Here is a 12,500-nt window from a genome sequence, read left to right on the forward strand (position 1 = left end):
TTTACCACCCAGTCCCAGCGATTACTAATGCCAGAGCCAGGATCCAGATCCAATATGGGCACACTCACCTCTACCCCAGGTACAGAGCCACTGGTGAGCCTCATTTTCTTTTATCACAAACCACTCCCTAGCAGAGTCCCACGCTTTCCTGTCCCTATGTCTTTGCTTCTTTTGTTCTTTCTGCAAAAATGCCACCCCACCCAGTCTGTTGAAAACCAATCCTCCTTCCAAATAACCCTCACAGACCACATATCCCTCCCCAGAGAGACTGCTACACTCCCACCCCAGGCCCCTACCTCCCACGCTCCCCAGCTCTGCCCCTACCTGCCTTTCCACACATATGGCATCTGGTACCTCTCTTAATGAAACCAGAGGGTATGTGCAGGTTCATGGTGTCCTGGAAAGTGCTTGTGTCTCCCACCACATTTTGAATCCCGGCTCTGCTTTCCATTCACTATATGATCTTGGATAAGCTCCTTAGATCTCCCATCTGTAAAACAGACGCATCAACTCCCACTTGGAAGAATTCCCATGAGTGTTTGGTGGGATGACCCATGATAAGCCTTCACTTCCTCTCCCTCCACACCAAGAGCAGCCCTTCTAGCTGCCTCCCCTGGTGGCAAGCTGGGATTTCTCTCGTTACCTGGTTAAGTTGTATGAGGCATACGACGGACCCTGCATTATTCATCGCGTGTTTCCTCCTCAGCCCAGTACGTAGTAGGACCTCTATGACTCCCAGCCGAATTCAACTTGATGCACACCTCTCCCAGAACATGGAGTAAACACTTACGCCGCCCCAGTCTATTCAGTCTGGATCTCCTAATACACAGTTTAAATGCAATAAGAATTACTCAGAGTTACTAACTTTTAGTAACAGTCTTTGCAAGGAACAAATAAATCTTTAGTAGGAGCTATGTTTACATAAATATATATTGGTTTTAAGGATTTCAGTGTATATTGCAAACAATACTTCCAGGCAGAGTTCCTATTATTGCTCAGAATAGACTGAATTTAATCTTTCATCTTCTCTTCTTAGTCATTAAGGACACGTCACGCTGCCCTGGTGTGTCTGGAGCTACCAGCATAAAGAAACAAGCGGAGAAAAGAGAGGATTATTCCAGGATCCTCGGTCAGCATTATCATTCACCAGCTGAGGGTGATAGATGGCTCAATAAATTCATCTCAGCCTCTATTTCTCCTCTGTAAAGTGGGGGTAATGCTAGTATCACCCTTGCAGCGATGTTGTGAGAACCCAGTCAGGAAGTGTATGCAAAAGTGCTTGCTGAGATGAGAGAAACACAATGTTAGTAACAATGATTGTTACCATTGTATTGCAGTTAGTGCCCCGAAACATAGCTCTGAGCTTCTTGGATATCTGGTCACAAGGGAAAACCACAATTTATATATTTAGTAAGGGGAAGCTGAAAGTTTCTTTAGGAAAGAACCTTTATGCTCAGGGGAATATGCCATGGTGACGCACACAGGAGACCAGCAATTTCCTAATGAACCATCTGTTGGGGGCCATCTTGGAAAGAACAGAGACCTTCTTCTTAGGAGCATGTCTCACAGTGACACTTGAGAAAAGTTGAGAACATAGTATCAGCTTGTCACTAAGCGAAGGAGTTCCTGGCAGCCGGATTTCCTGCTCCTTGCAAAGCCTTTCTTAGGCTGGAGAATTTCTCAATCTCAGAGAATGGCTTCATTATCTATAGGTCCTCCCCATGGCGCAAAGAAGAGAGAGAAAGAGAACATCCTTCATCGTGCGTCAGCTTCACCTACTCAAAAGGCAGAGAATCTAGGATCCATGATTTCCTATAATTGTCTCATTTGACAAGCTAGAAAGAGATGAACGTCTTTAACTAGGACATAGTAGTTTGCTATGAGGAAAATCCTTAACTGAAACACTTCCTGGTCCCACAGTAAATAATTAAGGCACAATTTATAACAATTACCCTCATTTAGGTAATGCTCAAATATTCAGCAAATGTGTATTGGGCACCTCTTATAGGCCTAACAGTGTTGTTATTGATAAATGCACCTGATAAACATAATAGCAAGCAGTTACTGAGTGCTTTCTAGGAGCCAATGAACATTTGTGGACATTCATGGCCTTAAAGAATGCAGGCCTTTCCTCTTCCCCTCCCAGGACCTAGAGAGCAGGGGTCCTTGTCTGCATCCCTGGAGAGGGAGCAAGGAGAGTACTAAAGGCCGGAAGGTTACCTTGAGGATGTGCAAGTACACCTTATAGCAAAAAAACAGGGAGACCCAGTCTGCAGGGTGAAAAACCCCTGCATGTGAGGGAAGCACGTTCAAGAAGGAAGGGTGGAGGATGGTTGGTACTGGGCAGAGGAAGGCGCCAGTATTGACCCAATCCCTGCAAAGAGCAAGTCTGCAGGTGAGGGTTTCATCGAAGTCAAACATCACAAACATGTACTTGCATGTCTGGAATCTTCTATCTGACCTGCCCCCACCCTGTTTAAGCCATCATCCTCTCCTCTTGGATAGTCATGCCCATTTCCTAACTGTCCCCTTCCACCATGCTCTGTACAGTGGCCAGAATGAGCATTCTGGGTTACTGATCTGACTTCGTCACTGCTCCCACTTGAAATAAGTCTGCAGTGGCCCCCATACCCTCAGCAAAATGACAGACACTTCATAAGGGCTCTGAAGGCCTTTCTTGACCTGTTCCCACCAGTGTCCATAGGCTCTGCTTCCCGGAGTTCTGTCACCTCAGACCCACTCAGTCTTCTAAGGTTCCCTTCTGGCCCCTCACCTGCTGGCCTGCCTCAAGCCTCGTCCACTTTCCTCCTCCCACCCTGCCCAGCTGGCTCCTCAAGCATCGGGATCATGTTCATGAAACATCTCCCCGCCCCTGTGTTCCTCTCATGGTGAGGCCACCACACTGGTTACCATTGCCCAACTGCCTGCCCAGCTGATGTTGACAGTAACAGCCCAGTGGCAAGCTCAGGGTGGAGGTTCGGGAATGTTGATGGGATGAGCATATCAAAGAAGAGGGGCAGAAGGACGCCTACAAAGCCAGCTCCTGTCCCAGTCTCTACCAAGCCGGAGCAGGTGGAAGGGCCACATTAGATCAACAACTCCTTGACTCTGTGACGACAAACCAACCACAGGCAGTTTCTGAGAAAGACCAGAGTTCCTCTTCTGTCCACTACAGTGTTGTTCCTCTAAACGACACCAACATCAATCAACACCCACGTCAGTCTTCCTCCCTGGTACCATTCCTTCCTTTGAAAGGAGTACCGCCCTCCTATCTTAAATGTAGGTGCCCCGTGTGTTTCAGAGGATCTTCCCTCGTGAGCTCTGAAAGAACCATCCATAGAATAATACGGTACATATTCTAGGCCCCCAGGGTGTGAGGGTTTTTTTTTTTTTGCCACATTTATGAAATCAAATGATTTTTTCCCTTCAGTGACATAGAGCTGAGTACAATCTCTCACTTATACTGCAAAATATGGACATCTCGGAATTTTGAAATTGAGTCTACACTGTAAGTGAAAATAATGGAATTGAATGGTCATGGCTTTCCCTGCAATCACCTGAAAGGACCTCCCCTTCTCCATGTGCCTACCACCGGCTCCAGGGATCTGAAACCTCTGGAGCAGGGTTCAATGCCAAGTTTAGTGAACCTCCCAAAACTCACTGGGGATCTCAAGGTAAATGGATAGACTCGCCCTCTGAATACGTTCAGAAAGTCTGAACAGAAACACCAGCAACGTTTTGTTTCCACACAAAATGTAGCCCCCTGGGAAATTACACTTGGGTGATTTATGGAATGTGTGTGTTTAGCGATCTTACACTTTGCAGTGCCGGCAAAGACAACAATAATGTATAATTGATTCCACTTGGATCTCAGCGAGTCAATAAAGAACTTTGTTTATACATAATTTTGTTGGGCAATTCTCCCAGATGGTACTGAAATGTTGCATTTTTAAGAAGTTGCGTTGGGTCCAGGAGGATCATAAATTATGAAGATAATGTGTCTTTTGTATCATTACAGTCATATAATTGTAATCACAATTAGAGTCACTATGAGATCTAACTACATTCCATTTGAGCATTACTCTCAACATTTTTAAAGCTTCATTTATTTATGAGCCAAAAGTCGAAATAAGGGCTCCTGAACCCCAGAGCTCCACCTGCTAATGCAAGGGCATTTTTACAAATTAAAACCTATGTGAAAATAAAAATTTGCTCTTCTTCTAATAGGAATCAGCAGTACACATATAAACTCCAGTGGGTTTAGGTTAACTTTCTCACTCTATAGAATAAGGCTTTTCAGCTAGGTTCCTAGAAAAACTAACACGTTATCTCTGCAATAATTTTCTACTCATCAAAACATGTAATTTGAGCTTTTATTAAAGACAAAATTATGTTTCCCTCTTATTGCTGCATCACAGAAAAATGCTTGAAGAGATTATCATGAAATTGGGAGAGTAGGTTTGGGATGGCGTAACTTAAAATCTAAGCTCCTGCTTATGAAATGCTTCTAGGGGCCCCAAGTGGATGTACCTCAAAGAGTCTGACTGGTGTCCCAGCGCACCCCATGTGACCCCTCCTCGGGGACCCACAAAGCCCTGCATACTAAGGTAATGTAGACAGAGAAAGCAAGTAGCAGTTTCAAAAATGAGCCCCCGAATGGAAAATTACCGGGGCAGAGGCTCCAGATTGTAGACATTGGCTTATAATCCGGCTGCTTCTCCCGAGGGCGCCCGCAGGTCACCTGCTCCCGGTGAGAGGCTTCAGGGATTCAGGTGTGGGTGATAGTTAATGATGCTCCCGGGTAATGGCAGGAAACCCAGCTGCCTTCTGCACAGATGGGAGGAGATTCCGGGCAGCAGAAGTGCCTCGAAGAAAGGACTAGAACAGCAGACCCAGCCGAAGCACCAGCGGGACACACTCATCACTGATGGCGGGGTCGGACCCCACGGAGATTCTGATCTGAGCCCTAACGAGTCCCCAGCTGCTGCTGCTGATCCCGAAACCCCATGGGGAGATCCCAGCACTAGAGCCCCATGGCTTGGGGCGGGGGGGGGGGGGGTCCACAGCCCCAGCAGCACCTGGGGGCCTGTTAGAAATGCAGACGCTCAGACCCACCCCAGGCCTATTGATTCACATCCACAGTTTAACAGGACTGTCCAGGTGGTTCGTGCGCATGCTGAAGTTCGAAAAGCACCGTACTGTGTGATGTTTAAGGCACTTTCGGTCCCTGGGACTCAACTAATTCTGTGGCCAGAAGGCTCTGATATGGTGATGTGCGCGTGAGCGGGCACAGGTGTTTGCCGTGGGAAAGAGAGGGTGTGATTCCCTCCCAGAGTTGCTGCGTGTGCCCTGAGCTGACTGCACTGATCATAACACGGTGACGGCTGCTGCCCTTCCTTGAGAGGCACCCTGACCCCGTGTCCTGAGAGCAAGGTGGCGATGGTCCTGATTCCGTGGTCCCACTACAGCTTGGTCTAGGCCAATGGATGCTGGTGGCTTTGACAGAAGGGCTGTTGGTCAAGGACAGGTAATGAGACACACACCTGCTCCTGCTATGATACCCCCCCCAAGCCCTCCCTAGCCCTGCCCCCCACCTTCACACCCCAATTCCCTCACCCCCAAAGCCCAAACTGAGCACAGCCCACTCGCCCCACACTCTCCGGATTCACAGCTCCTCTCTGGAAATGACTTGGTCCTGATGGGCTTAGCCCCTGGACCCTGGATGTGGAGGTCACCATGTAGAGAAGGAATGGACGGGCTTTTTCTTTCTTTTTTTTTAAGATTGTATTCATTTATTTGACACACACACACACACACAGAGAGAGAGAGAGAGAGAGAGAGAGAGAGAGAGAAAACACAAGCAGGAGTGGGAGAGGGAGAGGCAGGCTGAGCAGAGAGCCCAATGAGGGGCTCCATCCCAGGACCCTGAGATCATGACCTGAGCCGAAGTCAGACGCTTAAGGACTGAGCCACCCAAGCATTTTCTATAAAGGGCCAAATGGCTAATATTTTAGACTCTGAGCCACAGTCTCAGTTGTGCAACTTCGTAACTCCGCCCTTGTTGCTTAAAATCAGCCATAGATAGTATATAAGCCAACATGCATGGCCACCTTCCAACAAAACCATATTTATGGACACTGCATTTGAATTTAAATTTCGTATAGTTTTCATGCATTACAAAATATTATTCCTCTTTTGATTTTTTTTCCCAACCATCTAAAAATGTAAAAAGTTCTTATCGTGTGAGCCATACAAAAAAAACAGGAAACAGACAAGCTGGATTTGGCTCATGGGCCACAGTCTGACCTCCTCTAGAGGACAAGTACAAGGTTCAGGTCAAGTCCTAGCTGGCTGTCTGTCTGTGTGGCATTAACCCACCCACTTCGCCTCTTCCTAGCACCTGTTTCAGAGGGCTACTGCCAAGGGGAAACGAGAAGACCCAAAGTCTGTGCCTTAGTAAGTGACTAATAAACAGCGGTGGTTACCGTTGTTGTCACAGCTAATGGAGGGGCGCCTGTCTGGCTCAGTCGACAGAGCATGTGACTCTTGATCTCAGGGTCGTGAATTCAAGCCCATGTCAAGTGTGGAGCCAACTTAATTAATTAAGCCAATGAAAGCCAAGTTGAGGGAAGACCGGGATGCTTCAATCAGGAAAGAGCCCCCCATTTATTAAATGTGGGTGGGAATATAGACTCTCCAGAGGTGAGTGGGTTCTCTCCATGGTGCCCCAACTGCAGGGGCTTTGTGGCTGGTGAGGTGCCAACAAAGTGGTCACCAGGAAGCCACGCAAACATACCCAGCAGCTACCTGGGACAGGTCAGAAAGTAGGGCAAGTGAAGACATGGGCTACCGTGGCCATGACAAGCCCTAACCCAGAGGGGAGAGAGCCAAGGAGGCCCTGAAGAGGCCAAGAATGGGTCTGGCTCTCCCCACTGTGAGCCCAATGACAACCTGGTAATTCGGCGTCTCTGAACCTTACCTGCATCATTATTCTGTATTTGCTAATTGGTTTGACAAATATTTCTTGAATACCCACTCCATCCCAGGACTTCTCTTAGGACTACAGGCACAAATGTAGTAGACATTAAAAAAAAAAAAAAAGCGAGAGAGATGATGGATCTATAGAAAGATGATAGTTGGACAGATAGATGATGGATGGATGGCAGGCAGACACTAACGTAGCTGCCATTAGCACTTGCCTTGGCTCAGGGGACAGTTTGATGAACCTGCTGGGTTGTGCCAGGTGACTGCAGGGGTCAGCCTTCACGGGGCTTCTCCAGCTGGCTGCTCTAAGGTGGTAGGGGTGGCAGGACTCCAGCCAACTGGACAGCATGGACCTCCCCTTCAAGGGACAGACTGATTCACACAGAAAGAGGTCCCCATTTTGCCCAATTGTCCAAATTTTCAAAGGAAACTAAAATTTTGGCAGTGCACCAAGTGTTAAATATTGGTCTCTGTATCAAAAATTTTTAAATGCTACGGTCCAAGCAAAGCACACCTGTGAGTTGAACATACCTGGCCTGGAGGCCACTAGTTTGTGATCTCGGATTTAGAAAGAGGCAGCAGAACAGAGAAATTGCCAAGCTGCAGAAGAGCAGATCGGAGATGAGACCGAGGGGGCACGAGCCAGGAGGACAGAGAAGGGAGACTAACAGGGTGTGTCCAGGGCACCGTGGTCAGCAGGCTCCGAAGGACAAAGAGGTCTCGTGGCCACACTGTGCTGTTCCCGTCGTGCCAGCAACTCTCTCGTCCCTGGCAGACCTTGGGTAGATCTGCCTTTCATGAGTGTTGCGGAAGGAGAGGCAGGAAGGGAGCGGGGTGCCTGGCAAGTGCAGGAACCCCACAGCCCCTTGGAAATGGCAAAAATAGCCTGGCTGTGGAATAGGAGATTGGGCTCCACCTAAGTCTCAGGGCCAGAGTGGCACCAGCCTGAGCTGGGCTAAACAGAGGAATGCAAAACCTGACCCAGTCCTCACGGCATCTCCGTGGGGAAACAGACTCTATCCCTGCTGGCCTCACGGATAGAACAAGCAGATTTATCCACGAGGAGGTGCTCTCCCGGGCGGCTGCTGCCTGCTCAGAACGTTTGGTCCTCAGGGCACTCTGGGGGCGGTGGCTTTACTCCCACAGGGCAAGCAAGGAGTGCACTAGTGGACAGTGTGTCCACAGTCACAGACTATTCTGGAATCCTCCCAGGTCTGCCTGCCGGTTCCCTCAAGGGTGATGCTGTGTTTATTGTTATGCTGTTGTGCCGTTGTCAATGCCCAGCACGGCCTAGAGGAGAGAGACACCAGGAAAGTAACCAAAGGGCAGAGAGACCACACCATAGCTCCTGCGTGAGCATCTCCCAGCCCCTAAGTCCTTCTCTCCGTGCCCTGTCGCTGTCGCTGAAGCCTTGCATGCCCGGGCAGAACTGTTGCGTGACCCCAGACACGGCTCTTCATCTCTAGGATCCTCGTTTGTGAAGCGGGAATAATAGTGTCCCTATCTCGGGGCGCCTGGGTGGCTCAGCGGGTTAAAGCCTCTGCCTTCGGCTCAGGTCATGATCCCAGGGTCCTGGGATCGAGCCCCACATCGGGTTCTCTGCTCAGCAGGGAGCCTGCTTCCCTTCCTCTCTCTGCCTGCCTCTCTGCCTACCTGTGATCTCTGTCTGTCAAATAAATAAATAAAATCTTTAAAAAAAAAAAATAGTGTCCCTATCTCTTTTGTGAAAGATGTTTCGTGCTTGGTTTGGTTTAGGGTTTCATTACCGGTGTTGGGGTGACCTCGTGCAGCCTCCACGCCTGGCCGCAGGAAGGAAGCCCTGAGTCGGCCAAAGTCATGAACCCCCTCACATGGCCCAACTCCAAATCTATGATGTAACTTGTCATCACACTGTCAGGTCCCCTCCTTGGGGGACTCATCGTTGGCCTTCCAGCTTGACCCGAAAAGCCTCCTGGGCTGTAGTGACCCACTGCAGTGGGCAGAGGCTCTCAGTGTCCCAAGAGAACTGGAACCACTCAGAGGACCAGGCATCCAAGTTCAGGCCACTCAGTGTTTCTGCTTCTGCGGCAGCCCCCATCTCCTCCCACCTTGCTTCCAGGTGGGCCTCTGCTCTCCTGGCCAAAATGACTTGCACCAGCCAGTGTGCTGGCTTTCCCACCCTGCTGGAGCACCAGCGGGACCCCGAGCAGCCCCCCATCACTGCAGCCAGCTTCCCAGAGGGCACGATGGTGTTTACCAGGTAGGGCCCCTGCTGTGTGAATTCAGACACTAGCCACAGGTGGACTCTGTGCCCCAGGAATGAGGGCCATGGGGCTTGTTCTTTAGGGGCTCTACTTGCAAGTAGGGTTCCCTCACGGCAACTTGCAAGTAGGGTTGCAAGTTCTTTAGGGGCCCTGCTTGCAAGTAGGGTTCCCTCCCTCACGCACGGGTCGCAACCCCCATTCTAACTCAGAGCAGGATTCCCACTACAGCTCCAAGTAGGCTCCCCACATGGATGCTCACCGCCAGGAGTCCACAGGCACTGCTGGTAAACACTCCTTTTTTTTTTTTTTTTTTTTTTTAAATACCTCCTCATTCTGTTTTTACTTAAGTAGATTCACTAGTCCAGGACTTCATGGCACACGGCAGTCCCTCCCGTCCCACGCTGTGTCCTGGACAGCAGAGGGTGACCAGGGCCGAGCTCAGTGACTCTAGTGTTGGGAATTTCTCTCGAACCCAAAACAGGGGGACCAGGAGAAAGTAATGGGCCCCTCCTCCTGTTTGGAGTCTGCCTCACTGGGACCAGCCAGCTACCTGCCATCAGCAGGAAAAGAAAAGGGATTTGTCCTCATACTTCCTAAAAGCATTGCTTCTTCCACTAATTTCATAATTTATTTACTTATTTTATTTTTTTAAAGATTTTATTTATTTATTTGACAGAGATCACAAGTAGAGAGGCAGTCAGAGAGAGAGAGAGAGAGAGAGAGAAGCAGGCTCCCTGCTGAGCAGAGAGCCTGATGCGGGGCTCGATCACAGAGCTCTGGGATCATGACCTGAGCCAAAGGCAGAGGCTTTAACCCACTGAGCCACCCAGGCACCCCTAATTTCATAATTTAAAAAAGCAATCAACTTTGCTTGATATGATCCATCCTTTGTATACAAAAGGGATAGGCATTACTGCTTTAAATTAAATATAATTTTGAAATGTGCCACCTGGATGCCACCATCTCTTAAGCCCTTTAAACTATATTCTCTTGGAAACAACATGACATTTTAGCTGAACACAGTGTCTTTTTTTCCCCAATTGTGAATGAGCGTTTTATGTCCTACAAAAATCAAAGGGATATTTTTGCTGTTATGATTTTATTATGCTTCTTTATAGTGTCATTTGCTTTTGTGAAGTTAAAGCAGTGGAGTGGAAACCAGTAACAAATAGGGCATATTGAAATTGGGCTCCATAGTTTAAAGTTTCCATTCATTTAATTGGGGAGAAAAGTGTGTGTTTGTTTGGATATCTAATTATTGGGAAAGGAGAGGTTCATTTGTCTGAGTTAATATCCCTTAACCAAGTTAAAAATTAGCATACATCTCTTTAATTACACCTTGGAGTGACAGCATTATGCACCAGCCACATGCACGGGCCCATTTGCCACCGTCCCCGTTGGTCTAATCTACAAACAAGACTGGGAGGGGATGTTCTGACCACCTGCCCCCTGCACTACCTGTTGCTGGAGGGACGTCAGGCCCCCTCCCCAGGAGCCTCCAGCTACCCTCTTCCTGAGACTGGCTGGAGGCCAGCGTGGCCCTGGGTGACCAGCCTTCTTCCCTGCACTCAGCCGCACGGCCTCAGAGCTTTACATGACTTGGTGCGTAGATGTGCATGATCACTGTGGAATGGATGGATGGACGGACGGTCGGACGGACAGATGGATGAATGACATTTTAGCAAATGCTTGTGAGCTCTCCTCTATGGCATCAGAAGGCACGTAGATTAATATTTGACCTCTGAAGCCAGGTTGTAATCTGTCATCAGGCCCCTGGGAAACCATCCCGGCTCTGGGGCCGCGCGCCCTGGAGGTTGAGAAGAGAAGGAGCCTTTCCTGCCACGGGTTACCGGCGAACGTCTTCAGCACATCATCTGCAGGTCCTGCTCCTTGCCTGGCTTGTTATTGCCCAAAACAAATGACCTGTAACTTACGTGTCCGACAACCGAGAGATGGTTACGGAAAGGACAGAACTGTAGTGCGTTAAGTTACTATCTGAAATGATGTTTATACAGCACTTATAATAACATGAAAAATTGTTTATGATCTAATAGCAACAGGAAACAAAATGCTGTGCCATGTTATATGAAGACTATTACGGCAAATGCATTTCTTTAAAAAATCAGAGAATTCTAATATGATACCAGAAGAAAGCAGCAAGAAAGCTATCTTTGGATGACGAGTTTAAGATGCTTATTCTAAACAATGAATTCTGGAACACTGAAAAGAAATTTTTAAAAATAAATACATAATTTTAAAAATACAAAAATAAATACATTATATTTTAAAAAAAGATGCTTATTCTCCTTTGTTTCTCCATACTAACCAGGTTTTCTACAGTGAGCATGTAATATTTTTATTGTATAAAGAAACCATAAGGCTCTTTCATTCTAAGAGAGGGGGATCTCTAGTCACCTCTATTCACACAGCTGGCTTAGATGATCATTTTGATTTTCCTGAAAAGAGGGTTCTGGTGACATCTGTGTGGCTAGGAGGCTTTCCCTTCCCTGGGGGGCTGCCGGGTCTGTACCGCAGGGTAGTGCAAGGCCCTGAGCCCCCTGGCAACCCCCCTTTCCAGGGACTGAGGACTGAGTTTCCAGAAAACAGGGTCGGTGGAGGAATGGGGCACGAGCTCTTACCTCTGCTTCTCTCGTTAATTATTCAGGCTTGTATGCTGCTCTGCTTTCCACATTACATTGCCAAGGTGCTTTAAAATCAATAACTAATTTATACACGGTCTTCTAAGAAGTAGTTAGGTGTTATTTTTCATCTCATTAGAATGCATCCTCACTTAAGGCATGATGAGCGCTGGTGGGTGGGGGATCCCGGTAGTGGGGGGAATGGCCAGGGCTGGAGGATGAGGAGGGTCTCTAGACAGTGCTGGTGCTGGGGAAGGGGAAGTCGGCTGGGCAGGAAGTCCCAAGTGCTAGGCCCAAGAGCAAAGCCACTGTAGTCACAGGGGAGGGACCACCTGAGTTCCCACTAGGAAATTTCTCACTGTGCCATGGTGTGACTTCACTTTAGGGATTTTGTAACCAGTGATAATTGTACGTAGAAGTGTGTGTAGGAAGGATTTTTCAGGAGTCATGTTAGAAGTGTCGATGGCATGTGATTATTACTGCTAATGTGCTCCCCACGTGGACATGTCCTTTGCATTGTCTGCCCAGGGAAACCAGCATATATTCACATACTTCCTATAATGTTTCATTTTTATATAAAAATCATTAAGATTTTATTTAACAGCACCTAAAGCATTGCTGTCATGGGAATAAA

At 48.1% G+C, this 12,500-nt stretch overlaps 1 long non-coding RNA gene across 1 annotated transcript; it reads left to right on the plus strand.

Moving 5' to 3' along the window:
* The first annotated feature begins 5,342 nt into the window (after positions 1 to 5,342).
* Positions 5,343 to 11,460, plus strand: LOC125085290 (uncharacterized). Its single transcript, XR_007122844.1, has 2 exons — positions 5,343 to 5,527; positions 10,997 to 11,460. It is a non-coding gene; the product is annotated as an uncharacterized LOC125085290 (long non-coding RNA).
* Positions 11,461 to 12,500: the final 1,040 nt, after the last annotated feature.

Source organism: Lutra lutra, chromosome 14 (assembly GCF_902655055.1).
Source record: "Lutra lutra chromosome 14, mLutLut1.2, whole genome shotgun sequence".
NCBI lineage: Eukaryota > Metazoa > Chordata > Mammalia > Carnivora > Mustelidae > Lutra > Lutra lutra.